Below are 22,073 nucleotides of genomic sequence, written 5' to 3'. Positions count from 1 at the left end.
AATTTTAACAATAATAGTAATGATAATTATTAAAGGAGCTCCCGTCTCATACGGAGCTACTGAGGAGATGAGCCCGTAGTTAGACCTGGCTGACGCGCCGATACTTTTCTTAATCTGATATCAACCCGCTCGCTGTGTCTCAGTGTTCCAATGATACGATGCAGGCATTTCTTCATATAGAAAGATGTATTTATTTACTTCACCGTGCACAATAGTCTCTTTTGGGTTCCTATAGACAAATGCTTAACTTTTCATACAAACAATTCGCGCCGTGGTGATTCAAACAAGCAGTAACCTGCGGTCAAAAACCATTGCCCTTCCGGGTCAAAACCTCCTGCCCGTGGCCGTGAACTTGACGCCTATATAGACAACAGCGCCACCCAAGGTCACACCAATCAATTAAACATGTTTCACCCATTTGGCTCTTACACACCGGCCCCTAATTGTTAAGGCAGGCAGACATAACAATTCAAAAAACAAATAAACAAAACAAAAAAAAGGAGCCAAAACATGTTGATTAAATTCAAAAGGATTCATTGCTTCTACATTTCATGAACCAGACATAGCTTTGTCACTGGCCTCACTGGTGCTACTTTTAGTCTGATATTTCATGGAACGTACCAGACTTTGTTTGTCAGGAAAGACCTCCAGAACCCTGCCAAGTGGCCAGGATCTACGAGGAGCTGAAGAGTCCATATCTCCAGCTGCCAAACTCCTTTCCCTTTGGTTCTTCTCAGCCGGCTCTGCTTCAACAACGTGACCTTCAACCTGAGGAACCAGGCCACTGCTGTCTTCAGCCGCTTCCAGTCTAAGCAGTAGGCAACGAGTTGGTAAGTAGGACTAGACATGTCACACTCCTTTCTGACCTCCTGGTCATTCAAGTCCACTGAGACGTTTGCCACAGTTTTGAGCCAATCCTCCTCTGGCTTCCAAAGAAAGGCAGGACCTCCAAGCCACCTGCTGCAATTCAGGAAGTCCAACTCCTCCAACCACCTTTTCCATTGGTGTAAGATGTCCTGTGGCAATTCATTATCCCACCCACATCCTCTTCTACAGAGCTCCTGATGCATGTTCTTCCTTATGAGCTTGTTCATGTATGCTTCACACTCCTGGTGCAAGCTTTTGTTACTGAGGAACCTTTTCCTCCAACCCTGGATCCTTTGCCTAGCCACATTTTTGGGCAGACAGACCTCCTTCTTCTTAAAGGGCAATTTCAAACAGTACCTCCCCTCCTGAAGTACTGCTGAACTCTCCACACTTTCTTCAACCCTTAGGTCTTCTCTGGACATTTCATTATCCTTCACAGCTACTTCGTTGAAGTTGTGATTGTACTGATTGGTCAGCCTTTCTTCCAGTCTGCACACAGAGATCCTGTTCACCATAGCAGAGGGAAGCTCTGCGTCCACCACACCACTGCTTCCATTCAGTGGACCATTAACGACCCATCCCAACACTGTCCTAATAGCATACGGGCCATTCCCGTGACTGTTGATGACCTCCCAAGGTTCCAATATCTTGGGAGCGTTGGTTCCAATCAACAGGTCGACATTTGCTTTTAGGCGTGGGATATGTACGACAAGTACGGCCATTTTGCCAGTTCTTCAGGTGTCACTACGTTCTCAGCAGTGACTGGCATTTTCTTCTGGGTGAGAACTTCTGGAAGCACATGGAAGACATTGCTCTCCAAACCAGCTACCTCCAAACCAGTTAAGGAGTAGGCTGGAACAACTGCCTCTTGCCCCATGGTGCTCAACAAGAAGTTGGTTCTTCTGCCCGTGATATTCAGCTTCTGCATTAGATGTTCCGAGCAGAATGTGGCTGAGCTACCAGGGTCTAAGAAGGCATACGTTCGTATGATGTTTCCTTTTGCAGTTTTCACACTCACAGGTAGAATGGACAACACACACCGGTCCTTACCGGCCCCTGTATGTCCACATGTTTGCTGTGCAGTCGGTTGGTCATTGGATGGTTCCTCGAACTGTTCTGGGGCTGGGGGTTGCCTTTTGATGTGAAGCACGGTGTGGTGTGTCTGACCACAAACCTTGCATGTGACGCGCCTTTCGCAATCACGGCTCATGTGACCAACACCTAAGCATGCAAAGCAAGCTCCCCTTTCCCTCAAACAGTGTATTTTCTCCTTATGCGTCTTCTCCTTAAACTGTTTACAGTCCTCCAATGAGTGACTGCTAGCACAGCAAAGGCATTCAGCTTCATTGATATTCACTGAACCTGATGTTGGTGTCAGCTCCTTGGCTCTCTCAGGTAGGTCCTTAGATGTTACTGTAGTGGCGACAATGTTTTCCTTCACTCTGTTCCCTGGTGGTGCACTAAACCTTGTGAGAGTCTTTGTGCCAACCACACCAGATGTTGGATCCTGTATGTCACCGAACAGGGGGTCAGAAAGGATACTGACACTTCGCTCCACAAATATAACCAGATCCCAAAAGTGAGCTCTTTCATGGGTGTTTTCCATAATGCCATGAGCTTTGGTCCTCCATTGCTCCCTCATCTTGTATGGCATTTTTGTCATTATGGCTCTCATGTTGACAGGCATGTCCAATTCCTGCATGTACTGAAGCTCCTCCATTACATTGCAGCAGCCGCGCAAGAATAATGAGTAGGCTTGGAGTGCCTTGACATCCTCTGATTTTATTGTTTGCCATGCCAAGGCCTTTTGCATGTAAGCAGTTGCTATTTTGTACTGATTTCCAAAATGTTCCTGTAGGAGACCTTTTGCCACTGCATAGCCGCGCTCAGGATCCATATGCTGGCAGCTACGCACCAATTCTTGTGGCTGTCCTTTTGTGAATTGCTCCAAATAATACAAAGCATCAGCTTCTGTTGCCTTTTCCTCCACTCCTTGCTCAAATGCTTTAATAAATGCCCTGTATTGGAGAGGGTCACCTTCAAATGTTGGAATGACTCTTGGTGGCAGAGAGCTGGAATGCTGTTGCTGCACCAGAGCAGCGGTTAATTCATTTTGCCTCTCCATGATGGTAAGTAGGTTTGCAGATTGATTTTGATTGATTTGAACATGATTGATTTTATGATTTGTTGATGGCTTTTCCTTATTCAATTGAACAGTTGCTGATTGACCTTGCAAATGCCATTTTGTTCCCATTTTGCTTTCCTGTTCCTTGTGGTTAGTAGCAGTGCTATGCCATTGGCCACGTTCCTTTGATCTCACATCCACTTGTTTGTTTGGTGGTATTGACAGTTGTGTTAGTTTATTTTGTTGCATTGATTTTCCAGGATGGTATTCTTTTGCCATAGGATTTAATACATTGACATTTTCCTTTTTCCTAGTTTCCCTTTCCAAATAGGAATTCATTGCATTTGAAGGTGCATGAGAGGAACCTTTGATTTCAGAGGAGTTTAACACAGCCAACCTTGCATTGGTTGCAGCCAATTCAGCATCCACTTCAAGTTGCTCTCTTTTTCTCCTCAGTCTTTGTTCCTGCTCCTTCAACTGTTGCTCCTGGTCCTCCAAAGCATGTTTTTCCTTTAAAACGGTCGCACGGGCAACAAGTGCAGCTCTATCAGCCTCTGCTATTATTCTTGCAGAGGCTGTACTTGATCTACCACTTTTACCACTCCTGGTTGAATGTTTACTTGCAATGTTGGAAATACTGTCATTTGGACTCATACCATCATCAATAAAATGAACACCACCTTCAGTTGTTGTACCCTCATTTTCATTGCCTTCATGGGTTCCATCAGTTTCATTTGCAATTGTACCATCAATTTCAATTTCATCATTACCTTCATTGTTTGAAACCCACAGTTTTGCATTTGAAATACACTCATTGTTTGACAACATTTTTGCTTTAAACCACGTTTCCTGTTTTTCCTTTTCCTCCAGTGGCATAAAACCCAACAGATTGTCATGCATATATTTTGCTTCATTACACACCTGAAACAATTCTGTAAGAGCATTTTGTACCTTTGTTTTTTCATTATTTACCATGAAACCTTGAATTGCATTTCTTATGTTGGCTGCTATGTTAAGCTTAGCCTTTCTGCCCGTTTGCAACTTGTCACATTTATCTGAAATCGCTTTGGCAGTCATCTTAACCACACGCTTTTCAACCCCTACCGTGACGTCACCGCTAGCAGCGGAGCGCACACCCGTTTCCATGGCAACGTCGGACGCCGCTCTGCGGGTCGGACTCGCCATAATAAATAGTCAGTGAATCAAACGACAGTTTGCAGCTCGCGCAACAAAGTCAGTGCAAAGAAAGTCAACACGTTATCAATAAAAGTCAATTGTCATTCCACTTCAGCAACCATGGATTTACGCTCACTCGCCCCCAAGTTATGTGCGCGCACAATCTAAATGGCCATTCTATTTCATGTAGCGCTACAACATACCTCCGTGCGGTGGGCACCGTGCGGTGATAGCGGTCCAATACTGCTCCACAGCCAAGCCTCGGATTAACACCGTAGCGTAGCTCCTCATTACCACCATGGACGGCTGCAGCCCGGCGATCCCCCGACGGCCGACGCAGCAGCAGAACGCAATGGACAGGTGAACGTGAATCCTCTTCAACTCCACGGCAACAGCAGCTCCCCTCGTCCGTCCTCTCGCGTCGCCTCTGCACGTCCCAAACGTAGCGAAGCTCCCGCAGCTTCCAGACGAAGGTCCAACTGGAGCCAGGTTTTTGACTAATATTAAAGGAGCTCCCGTCTCATACGGAGCTACTGAGGAGATGAGCCCGTAGTTAGACCTGGCTGACGCGCCGATACTTTTCTTAATCTGATATCAACCCGCTCGCTGTGTCTCAGTGTTCCAATGATACGATGCAGGCATTTCTTCATATAGAAAGATGTATTTATTTACTTCACCGTGCACAATAGTCTCTTTTGGGTTCCTATAGACAAATGCTTAACTTTTCATACAAACAATTCGCGCCGTGGTGATTCAAACAAGCAGTAACCTGCGGTCAAAAACCATTGCCCTTCCGGGTCAAAACCTCCTGCCCGTGGCCGTGAACTTGACGCCTATATAGACAACAGCGCCACCCAAGGTCACACCAATCAATTAAACATGTTTCACCCATTTGGCTCTTACAATAATAACAATCATAAAAGTAATAGATGGATAGTGGAGTACTGCTGTAGTTAGGCTTGTTTTACATCCATTAGTATTGTAAGTACTTAAACATTGTTGAAAAAGAAAGTCTCCGGTAATTAGTGATGGTAAAGAACAAACGTATTTATCATATAAATGGGTGATGAGATACTGCTGTAGATATTATAAATACTTAAACCATGTTGAAAGGGTAATCTCGACCGTGTCTACGTGAGACATCACCACCTTTGACACGATCTAAATGTCTCAATAGAAGAGCAGGGAGACAAAATACAACCACCACAATTGTATACGTTTTATTGTATTAACATACTCTACCATTCAGATTGGATACATTTTTATTGTATTCATTAAAAAAAAAGTTACATAGTGCTGCTTTAATGGTTGGTGCTCTAGGCAAGGCAAGGCAACTTTATTTGCAATATAAAGTGCTTAACAGAATACAACACAGTACAGTACAATTAAACTGTACAGACAGATCAGCAATAAAATAAAAAGCACAGCATTTACACTTAAAAGAACATTTTAAACTAAATACAACATTAAAATGAAAGCTATTAAAAGCTCAACTAGACATATGTTTTTAAAAGCTCAACTAGACTGTTTTTAGCCCAAGCAAGACCTAGTTGTTTTAGCCATTACTAGGTAGAGTAGGCAGTGTGAAATATATATATTTTTTAACTTAGACATAAAAGTTGCCAGAGTTCTCGATCTCAGTCAATGACAGAGATTCAGGAGGAGCATAGTCAGCTGCTATAGAGCGTGCCAACCATAGAGTTAAAAATAATAGAGAGGGCACCCGAAATCTCCTCCCATCCACTTGCATTGAGTTGCTCACCCAGCGCATAGTCCTAAATCACCCCTTCTTCCGGGTTGGAAATTTGGTGGGCGCAGTGTTGATTTCGTCAGCTATTTTTTAGTCTTAGTCCAGTTTTAGTCCAGTTTCAATGACGGTTGTTAGTTTTTATCACATTTAGTCAAACTCATCCTTTTTTTATTTAGTCTAGTTTTAGTCGAGCATTTTAGCCTTTTATCTTAGTCCAAGAAAACATATTTTTATTAGTCTAGTTTTAGTCGACTAAAAGTCGAGCATTTTAGTTTTATCTTAGTCCAAGAAAACATATTTTTATTAGTCTAGTTTTAGTCGACAAAAACTGTTGACATTTTAGTCAAGTTTTAGTCATGACAATTATATTAGCCCGTTACTTTTTTTGTCAGCAGATAATATAGAACATTTCCATCTAATCTAAAAATATTTCACATAGCATTTCCTCTCATCCTTTTGATGAAAAACGCAATTTTAAGGAATACATCCAGACATGGAACATGTTCTAATTGAACTTCATTTTAAACTATAACAATTCACAGACACACCAAAGCTTGCATTAAAATAAATAAAATACATCTCAGATGAAAAAAATGAATACAATAAAATAAAGTGCCTCATGGACTTAACCACTTGAAGTTGAACCCAGCATCTATATTCTAATGGGAAAACATAAGCCATAGAGCTTGTAGATCGGCTATTTCTGGCAAAGAGACAGAGCCAACTCAGGTCAAGTCTACCAGTAAGTGGTTCTCATTGAGAATGAAAAAGGTGACAGATACCAGGGTAAATATAAACTACTCACAAATCATTCACTAGTAGTAGTGTGATTGATTGATTGATTGAATACTGTATTAAGAAGTTTGCAGAAACAAAGCACATGATAGTACAGTTCCAATACAAGGTCAGCTAAAAAGAATTTGGTAGCACTTTAAACGAACGTCCTATTAACAAACATTAATTAACAGTTAATAAACAACTTATTAAGTACTTATTAACAGTTAATAAACAACTTATAAGGTAGTTATTAACTTTATTATGTGTTTATAAACGTTTATAAAGTATTGAACGTGCTATTAACAAACATTAGTTAACAGTTAGTAAACAACTTATTAAGTACTTATTAACAGTTAATAAACTACTTGTAAGGTAGTTATTATCCTTATTATGTGTTTATAAACGTTTATAAAGAATTAAACGTGCTATTAACAAACATTAATTAACAGTTAATAAACAACTTATTAGGTACTTATTAACAGTTAATAAACTACTTGTAATGTAGTTATTAACCTTATGTGTTTATAAACGTTTATAAAGCATTGAACGTCCTATTAATTAACAAATAATAGACAACTTATTAAATACTTATTAACTGTTAATAAACAACTTATGAGACCGTTAATAACCTTATTCTGTGTCTATAAACGTTTATAAAGAATTATAAATACTATTAACACTACACTTATTGACAATAAATGAACAACTTATAAGATGTTTATAAACCTTAATCTTTGTTTATAAACGTTTATAAACACAGAATAAGGTTAATAATTATCTTATAACTAGTTTATTAAATGTTAATAAGTATTTAATAAGTTGTTTGTTAATAGTGGGAACAGTGTCTTATAAACATTAACAAATCCTTACTTAAGTATTTATTAACATTTAAGAAATGTCTTATAAGTTGCTTATTAACTGTTAATTAATGTTTGTTAATAGGACGTTCGTTTAAAGTGGGAACAGTGTCTTATAAACATTAACAAATCCTTACTTAAGTATTTATTAACATTTAAGAAGTGTCTTATAAACAGCTACCTGGTCTACAGTGGGAACAGTTTCTCATTTTAAAAATAATGGCACATGATCATTTTTGGAGGGTGTTTTTTATATTATATCATTATAGTGTAATAGATAAATATGTGTTGAATACTTGAATACTTTATTTAGTTTATGTAATATGAAAATTATTGTATTTTTAAAGACATTTCACATACTGTATATGTTTTTCAGCCTATGCAGGTTGCTGATCCTGTCTGGGCCTAGAGCGTATACAGCAGTGGTGTCCAAAGTCCGGCCCGCGGGCCATTTGCGGCCCCAGGACACATTTTATTCGGCCCTTGGCTTCATTCCTAAATTGTATTATGAACGGCCCACCTGCACCTTCAAAAAAATTTAAAGATTTATAAAAGTGAAAGTTTTATTTTCCTCCTTCGCCTCAGGATGGCAGCACCTTCTCTAGCTCTTGCTTAACCCTAAAACCGAAATAAAGTAACAATTAAACACCCAAAAACGCCCAAAATCCGCCTGAAAACCTCACATTTTCGCCCAAAATCCGCCTATAATCGGCTATAATCGGCTCTGCGCGCGCGCAGGCTGGCTCTTGGGTGTTTTCATATTTTCTAATTTGGCCCCCTTTGAAAAAAGTTTGGACACCACTGGTATACAGGAATGGTGTGTGCATGTATTGACATCCATAATCGTTGCATTACCACAAACTCACTCTCACAATCCGGTTTCTGTCGATGAAGGGAATGGTTATTGTGCTATAATTGATAAAGAGTATGACTTTAAATGAAAAGACCATAAAAGCTAAAACAAATAGATTTAAATACAATTTTTACAATAGGTGAAAGACAAAAGACACTATAAGATGGATCTTTAAGATCATTTTTTTAAATTTTGATCTGTTACCAGTGTTGGAAAAATAAATCACATCTTTTACTTAAGTAAAAATATCAATGCTACAGTGTAGAAATACATGTTACAAGTAAAAGTCTGGTGATCAAAATGTATTTGAGTGAAAGTACAAAAGTATTGGCATCAACATATACTTAAAGTAACACAAGTAAAAGTACCCATTGTATGTCCCATTTCACAAGTTCAAAATGTATATATATATTTTTTGTTGAATATAGCAGATCTACAAGCCCACAATGCGTCGCATCGCAGCACATAGTGAGCTTGTAAATCGGCTATTTTCAATTGACCGAAATGTATATACGGCTGAAGTAGTTAATGTATGCTCTATAATAATAATGAAAATCTACAAAGTAAGTATTAATTAAAGCTGTCAAATAATTGTATTGGAGTAAAAGTATAATATTTGACTCTGAGATGTAGTGGAGTGGCTGAACCACGAAAGGCCAAATGGAAAAAAACAAGTAAAAAAAAAAATCAAAGCTTTGTCAGAGCAATGCTCCATTTTCCACGCCAAAACTGACGACTTTGGCTTTAATGCACACTGTCTCAAGGCATTCTTTAGGCTAGCATAAGTGTTATTTCTTTTGGCTGAACCATGAAAGGCCAAATGGAAGAAAAAAAAAGGTGAAAAAACAGATATAGTGTAGTACAAGTATAAGTACTGAAAATTGGGAACACTACAGTAAAGTAAAACATCCTCAAAAGTGTACTTAAGTACAGTACTTAAGTAAATGTACTTAGTTACTTTTCCACCACGGTTTTCCACAACAAACAGTCCTGGCGACTGAGACCTACACTCTGTAACGCTTAGCTATGTCATGGAGCAGCCTACCAAGAGGGCCGTCTTTGTGCTTCAGGCCCAGCCATTCCGTCCAGTCAACAAGACAGAGGTGGTCAGACAGCAAGCGCTCTGTGCGATTGCCTCTTTGTCACCAAACGTGTTCCTTCACGCTACGCCAGGCTCTCTCGATGTGCTGGGTGTGAGCACCTGTTCGGGGATCTACAAACCACCGTGAATGGTTCACTGTCTGTCTGGTGGTTGTAGCCCAACTCAGACAGCGTACGGTATGGACGCCATTCATCACTCATGATGGTCGAACCGATCCTCACATGGTGAAGAATTAGGGAGAAGGTCTTTTCTCCCTCTTCTTTCCACAAGCCGCAGCACTGGCTTGGCTCTCTGGCTCTGCTGCACACCAACCATGCCGAACACCCATTTCTTCCTCCTCCAAGTCTCACCGACCCTTCCTCTTGCATACTGTTGTGATGACAAAAACAAATAAAGAAAAAGAGAAGAATGAACATCTCCGGTCATTTACAACTTCAAGACAAACATGCTTCATAAGTAAATAAAGACAGAACACAAGATCATGTATTAAAGCTACAACACAACTAAAAAAATGTTGTTAGGTCAAGTTCCAATCTTTGATTTTTGAAAAGAGTGAATGGAGCCAGCCCCCAGTACCATTAGGCTTCTATAGAAGACACTTTTGAACATGTACTCTATCGACTGTTTTACAAATTCAAATACTCTTTAATCTTCGGATATAACCTTATTATCCATAATTAATGTTGGGCTTTACTTTTCCAACCACATGGGTTAGGGTTCTGCCTGATTTATATTTGTCTGCATGCAAAGCTCACAACGCACTGCAGTAGAGGAATGCGTTAAGAAGGTCTTAGAGCCACAATTCTCAATGTGTGACGCTAGCGACCATCCTTTAGACTAGAGCATGGGTCTTCAATAGGGGGTCCAGGTTCTCTAGGGGTCCTCATATTTACTATTGCCCCCCCCCCCCCCAAGCCTTTGTGTGCTATGAACTTAATTAACCAGTTGAACCCAAGCATCATTATCTTATTATATATAACATCATGTTCTAATTTGAACATTATTCGAAAATAGCCGATCTACAAGCTCACAAGAGCGTCCACTGTGATGCGTTGTGACCTTCAAGATCGGAAAATATTTCAGGAAAATAAATTTGGCGTAGACTCTAGGCTCTTTTTCTGGAAAAGAGCAGACCAAGTAAAGTGGCACGGTATTGAGGGTTTAAGTGTCAAAATATTGTCCGAATTAATATTTTTAATATTTTTAAAGAAAATATGTGGCAACAAACAATTTCATTTACACAACACTGATGATAAGTGTTGTCAAACAAGTTAATGGAGCCATTAATAAAATATATGAAAATGTTTATACTGCAACACAATTTCAGACAATATGTAGTGGGGTCCCTGCCTCATCTCTTTCTCTCAGCTAAGGGGTCCTTGGCCTGAAAAGCTTGAAGACCCTTGTTTTAGAGAAAGCAAAGAGAAAGACATGTCGACTGTATGTCATCCAAATGACTGAAACCAGTCGTGGACTCATGGCAACTGAGAACTTAGTCCATCAAAGATACATGTCAAGGCCAGTAGTTGAGTTTACATATTTTTCAATCAGAATGACAGCTTGATTGCAACTCTACACACCTTTCTCTTATGGAGGAAGAGACTTTCATCTATTACGGCAATCTCTCTTCTTCCGCCAATGAGCTGTCCTGTTCTTCGCCTCATCTTCTCCACAGCCCTTCTACAAATCTTCCTAATTTTTTTCGACATCATCGACAGGCTTGCACTGCTGGCTGCAATATTGTCCTCCATCATGTCCACCTGCCTGAGACGGAGGCCCTGTGCGAATCTGTAAAACACATACAGCACATAATACATTTGCAGGTGTTGTCCCTCTGTGAACTTTTCGCTGGCATTTCCTTAGAAAAAGCAAAGAAAAGTGTAGTTTTTAAAGAGATTGTAGATGCAGTTTACAAACTTGATTAAAAAAAAGATGTATGTAGAATAAACCTGCCCACATTAAGTTACACCAATGAAAAGATAAAAACGTAATTTTAGTAAGTCTGATCAAGCAGAAATTGCTATTGACATTAATTGCTGGCCACTGGTTCACTATTCTCAGCTGCTTTGACAAAGGCATATGTCAGTGGTTCTCAACCAGTGGTCCGGAGACCACCTGTTCTCCTTGAGGGTATTCAATGGACCCTTATGTCTGTAACTCGTGTAAAATGAAACCAAATGGACCCTTTTCATTTTACACTCTCAATAGTTAAATAGTTTAACAACTGCATTACTTAATGGGTTCCTAAAATCTTCAGCCCGCGACCCCAAAATAAAGCAGCCATTGACTCAAGACCTCACCTAGCCCTGGAGGTAATGTATGCACATAATCGTGCACGTTCGGTCCGCAATTCTAATGTATTTTAGTATGACTTTTGACTGTAGGACTACTACTTGTACTGTTAATAATCTTGTTAATATATAATTCAATCAATCACATTTACGGTACCTAATGAGCATTGTTGGGCAAGTTACTTTATTTTAGTAATATATTACTATAACTTATTACCTTCCTTTTAATACATTTTGTTACATATTACTGTCTGAGCAACAGTAATATATTAATTTTACATATTACTTTTTAGTTTATTAAAAAGAAAAAAAAGAAAAATTGAACAATTAAAGAATCTTGATTTTGTATTATTATTATTATTATTATTATTATTAATAATATTATTATTATTATTAGCCCACAAATTATTTTTGGGACAGAGAGATGGCAGATGAGCAGGCATTTACATTATAAGATAGGATTATGAATTACATTAATGAATCAATTTATTTACTTAAATTAATCAATTCATAAATAGACATATAGCCTACCTTCTATAATGTAGCCTAATGACATGACAAGACACAAGCCTCTTTCTTTTTTGTAATTTAAGTCCACAGAACGTAGCATGTACGTCAATACATTAACGTGCATGCAAATTAGCCATGCGGTTCTATGAGAGTGTATACAAGTCAAGCGCCATAGCCATCACGGTTGTCTGTTACGACCGTCATGGTCGTAACAGACAACTTCAACCTGGTGTTTGCACTTGCTCACTTTTTGCTCCATACATCTACATAAACGTTCACATTTAAAATTGTGCTGTGCTGACCCCATGGCCACGGATGTTACAATTATGTTCTGGCCCTCAAAAGTTCCTGTATCTTCCGTATTGTTCAATAAAAAGCATTTTAATCCGATTGGTGGCCATTTTCTCAAAGAGTTATAATGTATCAGAGTGCAATACCTCCCAACAGATAGGGTCACGTAGTTGAAAGCATATGGAGAAAATACGGGGGAAATGGCCACCAATCGGATTAAAATGCTTTTTATTTAACAATTCAGAATATTCGGGTACTTCTGAGCGAACGTACATAATTGTAACATCCGTGGCCATGAGGTCAGCACTTTATATTCCACTTCACTTTGGTGGGTAACGCACAAATTAACGTAGTAAGGTTGTGTCATTTTAATTATTTATTACAGCTTCTCGTCGTAGTAGCCTAATGCGTTATATTACCCGTTACCGCAATTCGATAATATTATGTTAGGTAACGGCGTTACGTTACTAACGCACGTTACCCAACACTGCTAATGTGATGGGTAATATGTACTATTTGTAATTATTTTAGATTGTATTTCATTCTTTTTTTTTTGTAAAATATTTTTTATGACTAACTAATTTCGAGACCGCACTGCCAGTGTCCCGGGAACCCCCAGTCTTAATATACAATGAGCTTTACCCTTATATGTAGAGAATATAGAATAATTATTTTGATCAACATTGTCCTGTTATCTCTTAACACATCAATACAGCACAAAATTGTGGACAAATTCATATCCAAAAATAAAATATTCTAAGTTTTGTGTGTCTGAGATGTTAAATCTCATCAAATGGTGGTCCATGTCTCAAATGGGTTATTTAAATAAAAAATGGTGAGAACCACTAGCATATGCCTAGCCTGATTAAAAAGGCAAACAAACTGCCTGTTCAACGGTGCCGTTTGTATGCTTAATTGAATTAAAAGGCGTACAGGCAAAATACTTTCTATTGAATAAATACTTACCAACTGAAATGGTCTTTTCCTCTACGTTTTGAGAGAGTCATCTTCTGTCTGCAAAGACGACATTTCATGTGTTCCTTTAGAAGTTGTATTTTTTGAAGATATTTAATCAACTTTAAGTTTTTTTTTGTGGATTCACCTTCAAATACATATTTGCGTAATTTGTCTTTCAACGACATTTCTACGAGCAGAGCAGCAGAAGAATGTAACAGTGCTCGTATTTCCCTCCAAATGTCATACAAGTATGATCACTTCCGTTATTGTTGTTGTCAGTGTTAACGACACATCAGTGCCACCTGCTGTTTTGGAGTGATTATTCCTCACTCTTATTTAGCTGATTGAGGTATGAAACAGGTGTCTAGCTATAGTTTTGTTATAAGTAAAACGTTAACTTGTATATCATTTATCCAAAATAACAAATGCATGTTTAATATAGCGTACTGTTACTGCAATGCTTAAGTTGCTATCAAACCATAACCAGTGCTTACATGGAGATTTCGGAGATGTCCAGTACAGTTGGCTCAGTACAGTCACATAACATGTTTGAGAACCACAGGTGTAAAGGATGTTCAAATGTAAATAAAACATTTTAACACAAAAACAATTCAGACTGAGGTAGAGTTTTTTTAGTACTTCAAGTGCAAAAGTAAAAAAAAAAAAATATATATATATATATATATATATATATATATATATATATATCGATTATCTTTAAAGAAGAAATGTAAAACCTCTGAGGTCGCTTCACTCACATTGAACAGGTAGGAATATTTTTTAACATTTTCAAACCTCAATTCCACAGACGTAGTCAAAATATTAGGTTTACAATACTTAAAGTACAATTTTACAAAAATACAATTATAGCAATACAAAAAATAATAACAAAGCAGACAAAACTGCATTGAGTAATAACAATAAGTTTACATGAAAACATAATTCAGGCAAGATTATAAATTTGCTTGGCATGTGAGGGTTATGTCAGTATAGATTCACATTCAGTGCTATTCAGTGTGCTGTATATTAGTATTTTCTGTTACATTTGGCAGAGAACCAATATAAAATTAGGTAGCATTGTCCACTTAGCTCTCTCCTCAATGTCTACTAATTTAAGCTGCCAAACCCCACTGATACTAGCCATACCACTTTGAGTAACGTGGAATGGGCCCAAAACGTAAAAGAAATCGCCCACACAGTACATGCTCACCTGGCTGAACCATGGTAGTTTTCATATTGTAGAACCATGAAATGACTATGCAAACGCTGACCTTCCAGGAACATAGAGAGGAAGTTATTCAATAGGATGTTCCCTATTACCAACACTATTGTATTCTGCAAGGCAGAACTCATGGTGCTCACTGGTCAAGATGTTACCATGAAAATATACCATGCAGAAACTGAGAATTACGACAAAGAGAATGTATGGTGATGTTGGGAAGCCATAAATTACATTCTAGTGCTCCTGAGGCTGCAAAGTAAATCATATTAGTGATTGTAGGGGCCATGTGTACAGAAGCAGAGATGTTCTTTGTGTGCAGCTTTGCATTGCATGGTGAGCCAGCTTTCTAATTATACCCCCCCACATGGAAAGAACCTATATGCGTCATATATGTTTGTAATATAGGACCGCATATATGTTCGCATACATAAAATTGGCACCTTTCCTATATGTATATGTAGGTACATATGACCTGTATGTAACATATAGGTCATATATGTACCTATATGTACCTATATCTACATATATGCAATGAAACATAATTATATGATACCTATATCACCTATAAAATAGGTGAAATAGGTGATAAGTTTGTACACATTAACGAAATCCAATAGAAACCCAAATGTAGAACTTTAAAACTTTATTAAAACAAGTTATAATATATAATATAACATGAAACATTATGGCTTTTAAAGTGGCAAACAGCTGGATAAAAAAAAAAGATATAAAATTAAATTAAATTAAATTAAGCTCCGGGACATGGTTAACACTCCTATACATTTATACTGAAATAAAACAAGTGAAACACCCAGAATATGCAGTTTCTGCAACTTAAAGTGGTACGTGCAAAATCTAAGGAAAAGGAAACTTTTTGACTGTGTTGGTCGTTGGCCGACTACTCTTTCCAACTACTGTATGTCTACACTTCTATTACGCGATCTAACAGCTTGTAAGGGCAAATTATCTCCCCCCCGTCTCATGAAAACATCCTAGTTAATATAAAAAAAGAAAATTATTGATTTGCAAGCATTTAGAACTACAACTAAAGGTTGCATGTTGCATACAACCCATCTTTTCAAATGTTCCACTGTACTATACAGTGCGTACCAGGACCACAGTACAAACTCTAAAAACCATGACGTGTTGTATTGCTTCTGAACAACCCTCTCTGGGCAAGTGAGACAGCATTTCTGATCAGACACCTTGGAGGAAGCCAAAAATGTAAACGCTTTGCCTTACAAAAATAAAGTCAGCTCACTAATAATGGGCTTGACGTACAGTAGAAATAGCTGGCCTTATAAAAAATATAGTGATTTCTTTTTTTCAACAGTTCTTGGGAGTATCTGCAGGGTAATGAGGTCAAAGAAGGGGGGGGGGGCTTGGAGGAGTGTGGCGGGATTGGGGTTGTCTGAGGGAGGGGCTGGTCAGTGGGGCATCGTGGACAGCCCCACGGTGACAGACCTGTCCCGTTCAGTGCGGCAGTGACAGTTGGCTGTCCTTAGTGGATATTGAGGTCACGGAAGTGGTCGAAGGTGGCTCCCAGGGCCCAGCTTGTCTCCACGTTGTTCACCTTCTTAGCTAGCATATATCGGCAAGGACTCAAGGAATTAATTTCTTCCAGCACACACAATCAAATACAAAAATAAAAAGATTATTATTCTTTTTTATCTTTGTGTGCTCTTCGGAGCTCGGTCAGCTTCATATTGATGGCTGTCCCAAGTTGGCCGCTTGAAACTCCCGGCCACTTCTTCACTGTAGCATCTACAGAGAAGACAAAAATAATTAGAAGACTGTAGAAGTCTACACTCCATTCTACTTTTTAAGAGGCAGACAGCTTCTTAAAGGAAAATTACGCCCGAAACGACACTTGGACCGTATTTACAGCTTGGCAAATGATTTTAAACTCACCCGAGGTATCGATCGACGTCCTTCGGAAACTTTGCGTAGATTTTCAGAGATGATTATAGTCCAATTTGTCTATGAAACACGGCGCAATGCAAATATACGGGGCACAGAAATTCCAGGTTCTAAATAGCCTCTAAATTCTTTATTTTCTGCTGTGTGACGGCTCATACAGTCGTGAGATGATCTCTAAACACTTGTCCAGCGATATCTATTTGGCAAGCTTCCGGGGTGGCCTTTTTGCTCAGTGCCCCATACGATTCACTGGTCAGCTACAGTTCTGACTGCAGCTGCAGTTGAGCTGGCTCTGATGTTAGCTCAGAAGACTGATTCACTGAGCCAGACGGGTGACCCGGAAGCTTTTCGAGTGTCAACCGAGTGTTTACAGATCATCTTATGACTGTATGAGCCGTCAGAAAATAAATAATTTAGAGCCTATTTAGAACCTGGAATTTCTGTGCCCCGTATATTTGCATTGCGCTGTGTTTCATGGACAATTTGGACTATAATCATCTCTGAAAATCTCCGTGAAGTTTCCGATGGCATGTGCGCACATGCCTCCGTGCGTCTAGGGACGACGGATGCAAATAAGCTTTTAGCTATATCTGACACTACACATTTGTTGTGAACTGTCCCTGTTTTAAATAAACAATAAAATGAAAATGAAATGAAAGACGCTGAAACCCCTCTGGTGAGTTTAAAATCATTTACCAAGCTGTAAATACGGTCCAAGTGTCGTTTCGGGCGTAATTATCCTTCAATCTACGGGAGCTGCCCTCTGAGTTTGGCCCTGCAAGTACCAAGATTCGAAGTGATTGTCAAATCTTTTGATCATTATAACAATTATTTAAAATTTTTTGCAAGATAATTATAGTGCTTCATCAGAAACCCAACATGCTTACAATGGGAAATGGACAGTCCACATAGCACTCTTCTGCACCCAACGGTACCTAAAGAGCTTTACATCGCCCTAATGATATGGGTTCATTCACACAGACCAGGGTGTCTGCGCATTTCTAAAGTACAAATTCAAGACCTTTTAAGACTTTTTAAGGATCCGCGGGGACCCTGACACAGACAGTCATACACCAGCCAGCTTCTATTCCTAGAATAGCAAGATATGCCTATGAGATAGGATTATGGGTGAAGGTGAAGGAAAGGTGAATATGATTTTTTGTTAACACCGTAGACGACAACAATTAGTGTCATGAGGTTAGCTAAAACCAGGAGTCGAAATTAAGGCCATTTACCAGCAAATGGTTGGTTGATTTTTCAATTGGCGCACACCTAGTGAGGAGTTACCAGACACTGTGTGACAAGACTACACATCTAAAAGGTGTTAAGTATAGCCCAGAGACGTGGCTCTACTAGAAGCGAGCTGTGATCAAGAAGTGAGTAAGCGATGAATTAGTATTATAGGTGCCAAGCAGATACCAATGACGGGTGTCCTACCTGATGCCGCCTCCATGGATGGCTATAAACATTGATACAAGGATGATTAAAGTAGTCAACTTATTGAATCTCTAAAGTATTGTTTTCCCTTCTCAATTCATTCATTTACTCACCAATAATGGCGTTCTTGTTATCCTTATCCAAGGCGACCAACTGCTCCCCATCACCTCGAGTTGACTTTCCACCTTAAAGTAAGATTTAAAAATTATTATGAAAGGTGGGTCAAATGAAGGTGGGTAATCATGCTGATTGGCAGCAACTAATGTTCAGATACTAATAGTTCATCAATTTGAGGTAGAGCAGTGTTGTCAGGGACACATGAGGTAACTAAAAATGGTTCCAAATAGACCCTACACAGACCTGCAAACGGAGTACTGAATAAGGTGACTAATATGTACAAAACCCTATAACATGGGCAATGTAGAAACATCCACATTGACATGAGACAGTTTTATAACCAAAAATGTACTCCCAAGTTTCTTTAAGTCTGTATAATAGGACTGTTTGATGGCAGAAAAGATAAGCATATTTTTGTACCGTTCAGGTTGCTTTTCAGCAGTGTTGTGATGTCAAAGGTTCCCATCAAAAGGTTCCGCACCATGGCGGTAGCGGAGCCGGACTGCTGGGCTGACTTCCAGGCCTCTTTATTGCATATAACACCCCAGAGTTCTTTACAACTTCAATCTGAAAAATAGTTTAGATTGCATTATTCTTTTACCGGCAAGAAACATGTTCATGTTTGGTTATGGTTACAAGATGACAATTCGTATTGATACCAATAATTAAAGAAAAAGTTGTTTTTTTCAACCTGGACTCTATTTACTTCCCCATTTACTTATCTCTAAGAGTTGAGATATAAATTTTTATTTTTTTCAATTGCTCCTGTTGGGAGTGAGGGACCGGCCAAACTGAAAGCCCAAAAGCTTGTTTCAATTCATTCATTAAGATGTCCTCAGACGAGTTCGCCAACGGTTTTGACAATCCAACGGTTTCGACAATTCTCTCATTCCGCCATACATCCGGCTATCTCTGTGGAGCTCTTCACCCCTGCATCCTTCCCCAGCACTACAAGATACAAGATAATGCTTCCAACAAACTAATAATTTCCCTAGATTTTATCAAAAGAGGAAAGGAGGACAGGCTGGGGGGAAAGCAAGACATAGGCAGAACAGAGGAGGAGGATGGAGAGCAGGGAAGGAGAGAAGACAGTGGATGTTGAGCAGGCAGAGTCACTGGTGGGAGGGAGGATAGTCTTACTTTGTTGGCGTTTCCACAGTCTTTTCCCCCTTCCGCTACCGCCATGGTGTTCGCTGCTGCCCCAGGTGTCGCAGCAGTCTAGTTAGAGAATAAAACCCCTGTTAGACTCTTAACAATAAGAAACAATAATAAAATATGGTATGCAAATCTATACTAAATGACAGTAGGACGACCATAGGACCATGGTGGGGGAAGGAGGGGTGGGGGGTTTGAGGCAAGGAGGAAAAAGGATGGGGGGAGAGAGGTGGAGGGGATGGGGAGGTGGCAGGGTGGGGGAGTAGGTTGGGGGTGGCGGAACGGTGGGTGGGGGAGGTGGAGGGGATGGCGGGGTTGGGGATGGGGGGTGGGGGGAACCAAAATGAAATTCCATAGGGACTTTGCACTAGTAGAGCAAGTAAATTACACAACCATCCCAACATAAAAATTGCACCGATTGCTCCAGCAGTTTGTGAGATTAGCCCTGCATAAACACTGACCCATTTACAAGTAGTAGGCAAACTGTCATAGTTTATATCCATCCTTACTACATAAAATGCTATTCACCTCTTTGGTCGCCGAGGTCCCAGGTGTCGCTGGAGTCTAGTTAGAGAACAAAACACTTTTAAGACTCATTGACAATATAATAAATATTAGTTTATATTAATATTTACTACATAAAATGCTATTCACCTCTTTGGTCGCCGAGGTCCCAGGTGTCGCTGGAGTCTAGTTAGAGAACAAAACACTTTTAAGACTCATTGACAATATAATAAATATTAGTTTATATTAATCTTTACTACATACAATTCTATTCACCTGTTTGGTCGCTGAGGTCCCAGGTGTCGCAGTCTAGTTAGAGAAGAAAACACAATGACAGTAGTGAGTGAGGACGACCATATAGGACCATGGTGGGAGAGGTAGAGGGAAGGCGGGTGGGAGGAGGGAGGCGAGGAGGAAAGGTGGTGGGGCGGATAAGTAAGTAAGGATAAGTAGAATTAGTACAGAAAAATCTGAGGAATTGAAGGGTCAAACACACCTGAGCGCTCAGGAATCTCTACAGGCTTAGAGAAGATTTTTTTTTTGTAAGATTACCTTTATTTCTCAAAAAAGCCTATATAGATTCATATTTACAGGGGTGGCTTTGCAAAACATAAAACATGACAATACAAAAACGTTATTTACACAAGTTATCAGCGAAACACCAATCCCTATAGCTCTGCTTCAGTAATAAGTTAAATAAATGAACAAAAGACTGAGTAGGAAAGGATTACTCACCAGCCTCTCTGAACAAGTGGAGAAGGAATCTTCTGTTTCCATGTCCCCTTCCGGTGCACCATGTCCAGGAGTCCTTTCAGTCTTGTTCATAGAAGAAAATGTTGTTATACTCTTCAATAAATTAAAGTGCAAATACAGCAAGCTATTAACACCATCAACACGATTAGCACAACATCAAAAGTCCCTACATGTGCATTGTCCCCCAAATAAATAATAATAATAACAATAAAAGTAATAATAATAACAATAACAACAACAACAATAATAATAATAATAATAATAATAATACAGCTCTGCTTGATTATCATTCGGTCATCCTCGGACTAGTTCACCAACGAAAATCTTTGTTGGCAACTTTTACAATGTGCAGATTAAACGACTGCGGGGCACAACTCCTCACAATCAAACCTTCCTGAGCCTCACTGCAAAGCAGCAGTATTGTAACCCTGATAGGGGACTGACAGGTGCTCACGGGTGAAAACAAAAAAAGTCTTGAAATCAGATAAACTTACCCTTTGAGCAATCAAGGCGATGTCCCTTTTCATTTCAGGGATTTCTAGAATTAGGTTATATAGAGAGAAACAATAACAATCATCAGATCAAAATAGCTAGCAGCAAGCAACTCGGTGCCCTTACTTAAACTCCGGAACAGACTTTTCGCGAGTTTAATATTGAAAAGGAGAATACTTACGATTGACAATGAAGGCGTTCAGTCTAGTGTTTTCTGTTTTAAGAGCTTCATTTTCTTTTCTTAGTTCCTCTAGGTTGCGCTGCATTTGTTCAACTTTCCTCTTTTCCCACATCGCTTCATCAAGGTTGTTTCTGTACTGTAAAGCCATCTATGAGAAAAAAGAGAGGGAGAGAGTGAAGAACAATAGCTAATGGTATTCAATTTCATTCGGTTGATTCTAGGAAGTAGGGATGGGACGATACCATTTTTCCGAGTAGTACGAGTACTCATTCCTCCGAGTACTCACCGATACAGAGTACTGATGAGAGTAAACTGACACTTTCAATTAGAACAATACAATGAACAAGACTGATCAAGATGACGTTTATTCTCTCCCATTCAGTTATAGGTCTGATCGACAGTCTGGTATGTGTCATGCAAAGACCAAGTGGGCTGATGGGTGCTAATTGTTCCCCAAATAAGCTCTTTGATGAACACAAGGTGAATTCAAGCAGCGCACCGAGTTCAGCACAATAATCTCCAAACAGGAGAAAGATCTCGTAGGTAATTCTCCATAGCCTCACTTCCTCACTACAAACTTTGTTGGTCAATTGGCAAGAAGAAGTTAAACAGATTAACTACTCTCCACTTTGTCTCAAGACATACATCCCTCCACTTGGGCATATACAAGTGTTTATTGTCCAGCCTCTCAAAAATTCTTCCTTACTTATAACATAAAACCTCTGCATCTTGAATC

The sequence above is a fragment of the Gymnoscopelus braueri genome (assembly GCF_963280865.1).
Source record: "Gymnoscopelus braueri genome assembly, chromosome: 13".
Lineage (NCBI taxonomy): Eukaryota > Metazoa > Chordata > Actinopteri > Myctophiformes > Myctophidae > Gymnoscopelus > Gymnoscopelus braueri.
Note: the sequence above shows the minus strand (reverse complement) of the source record.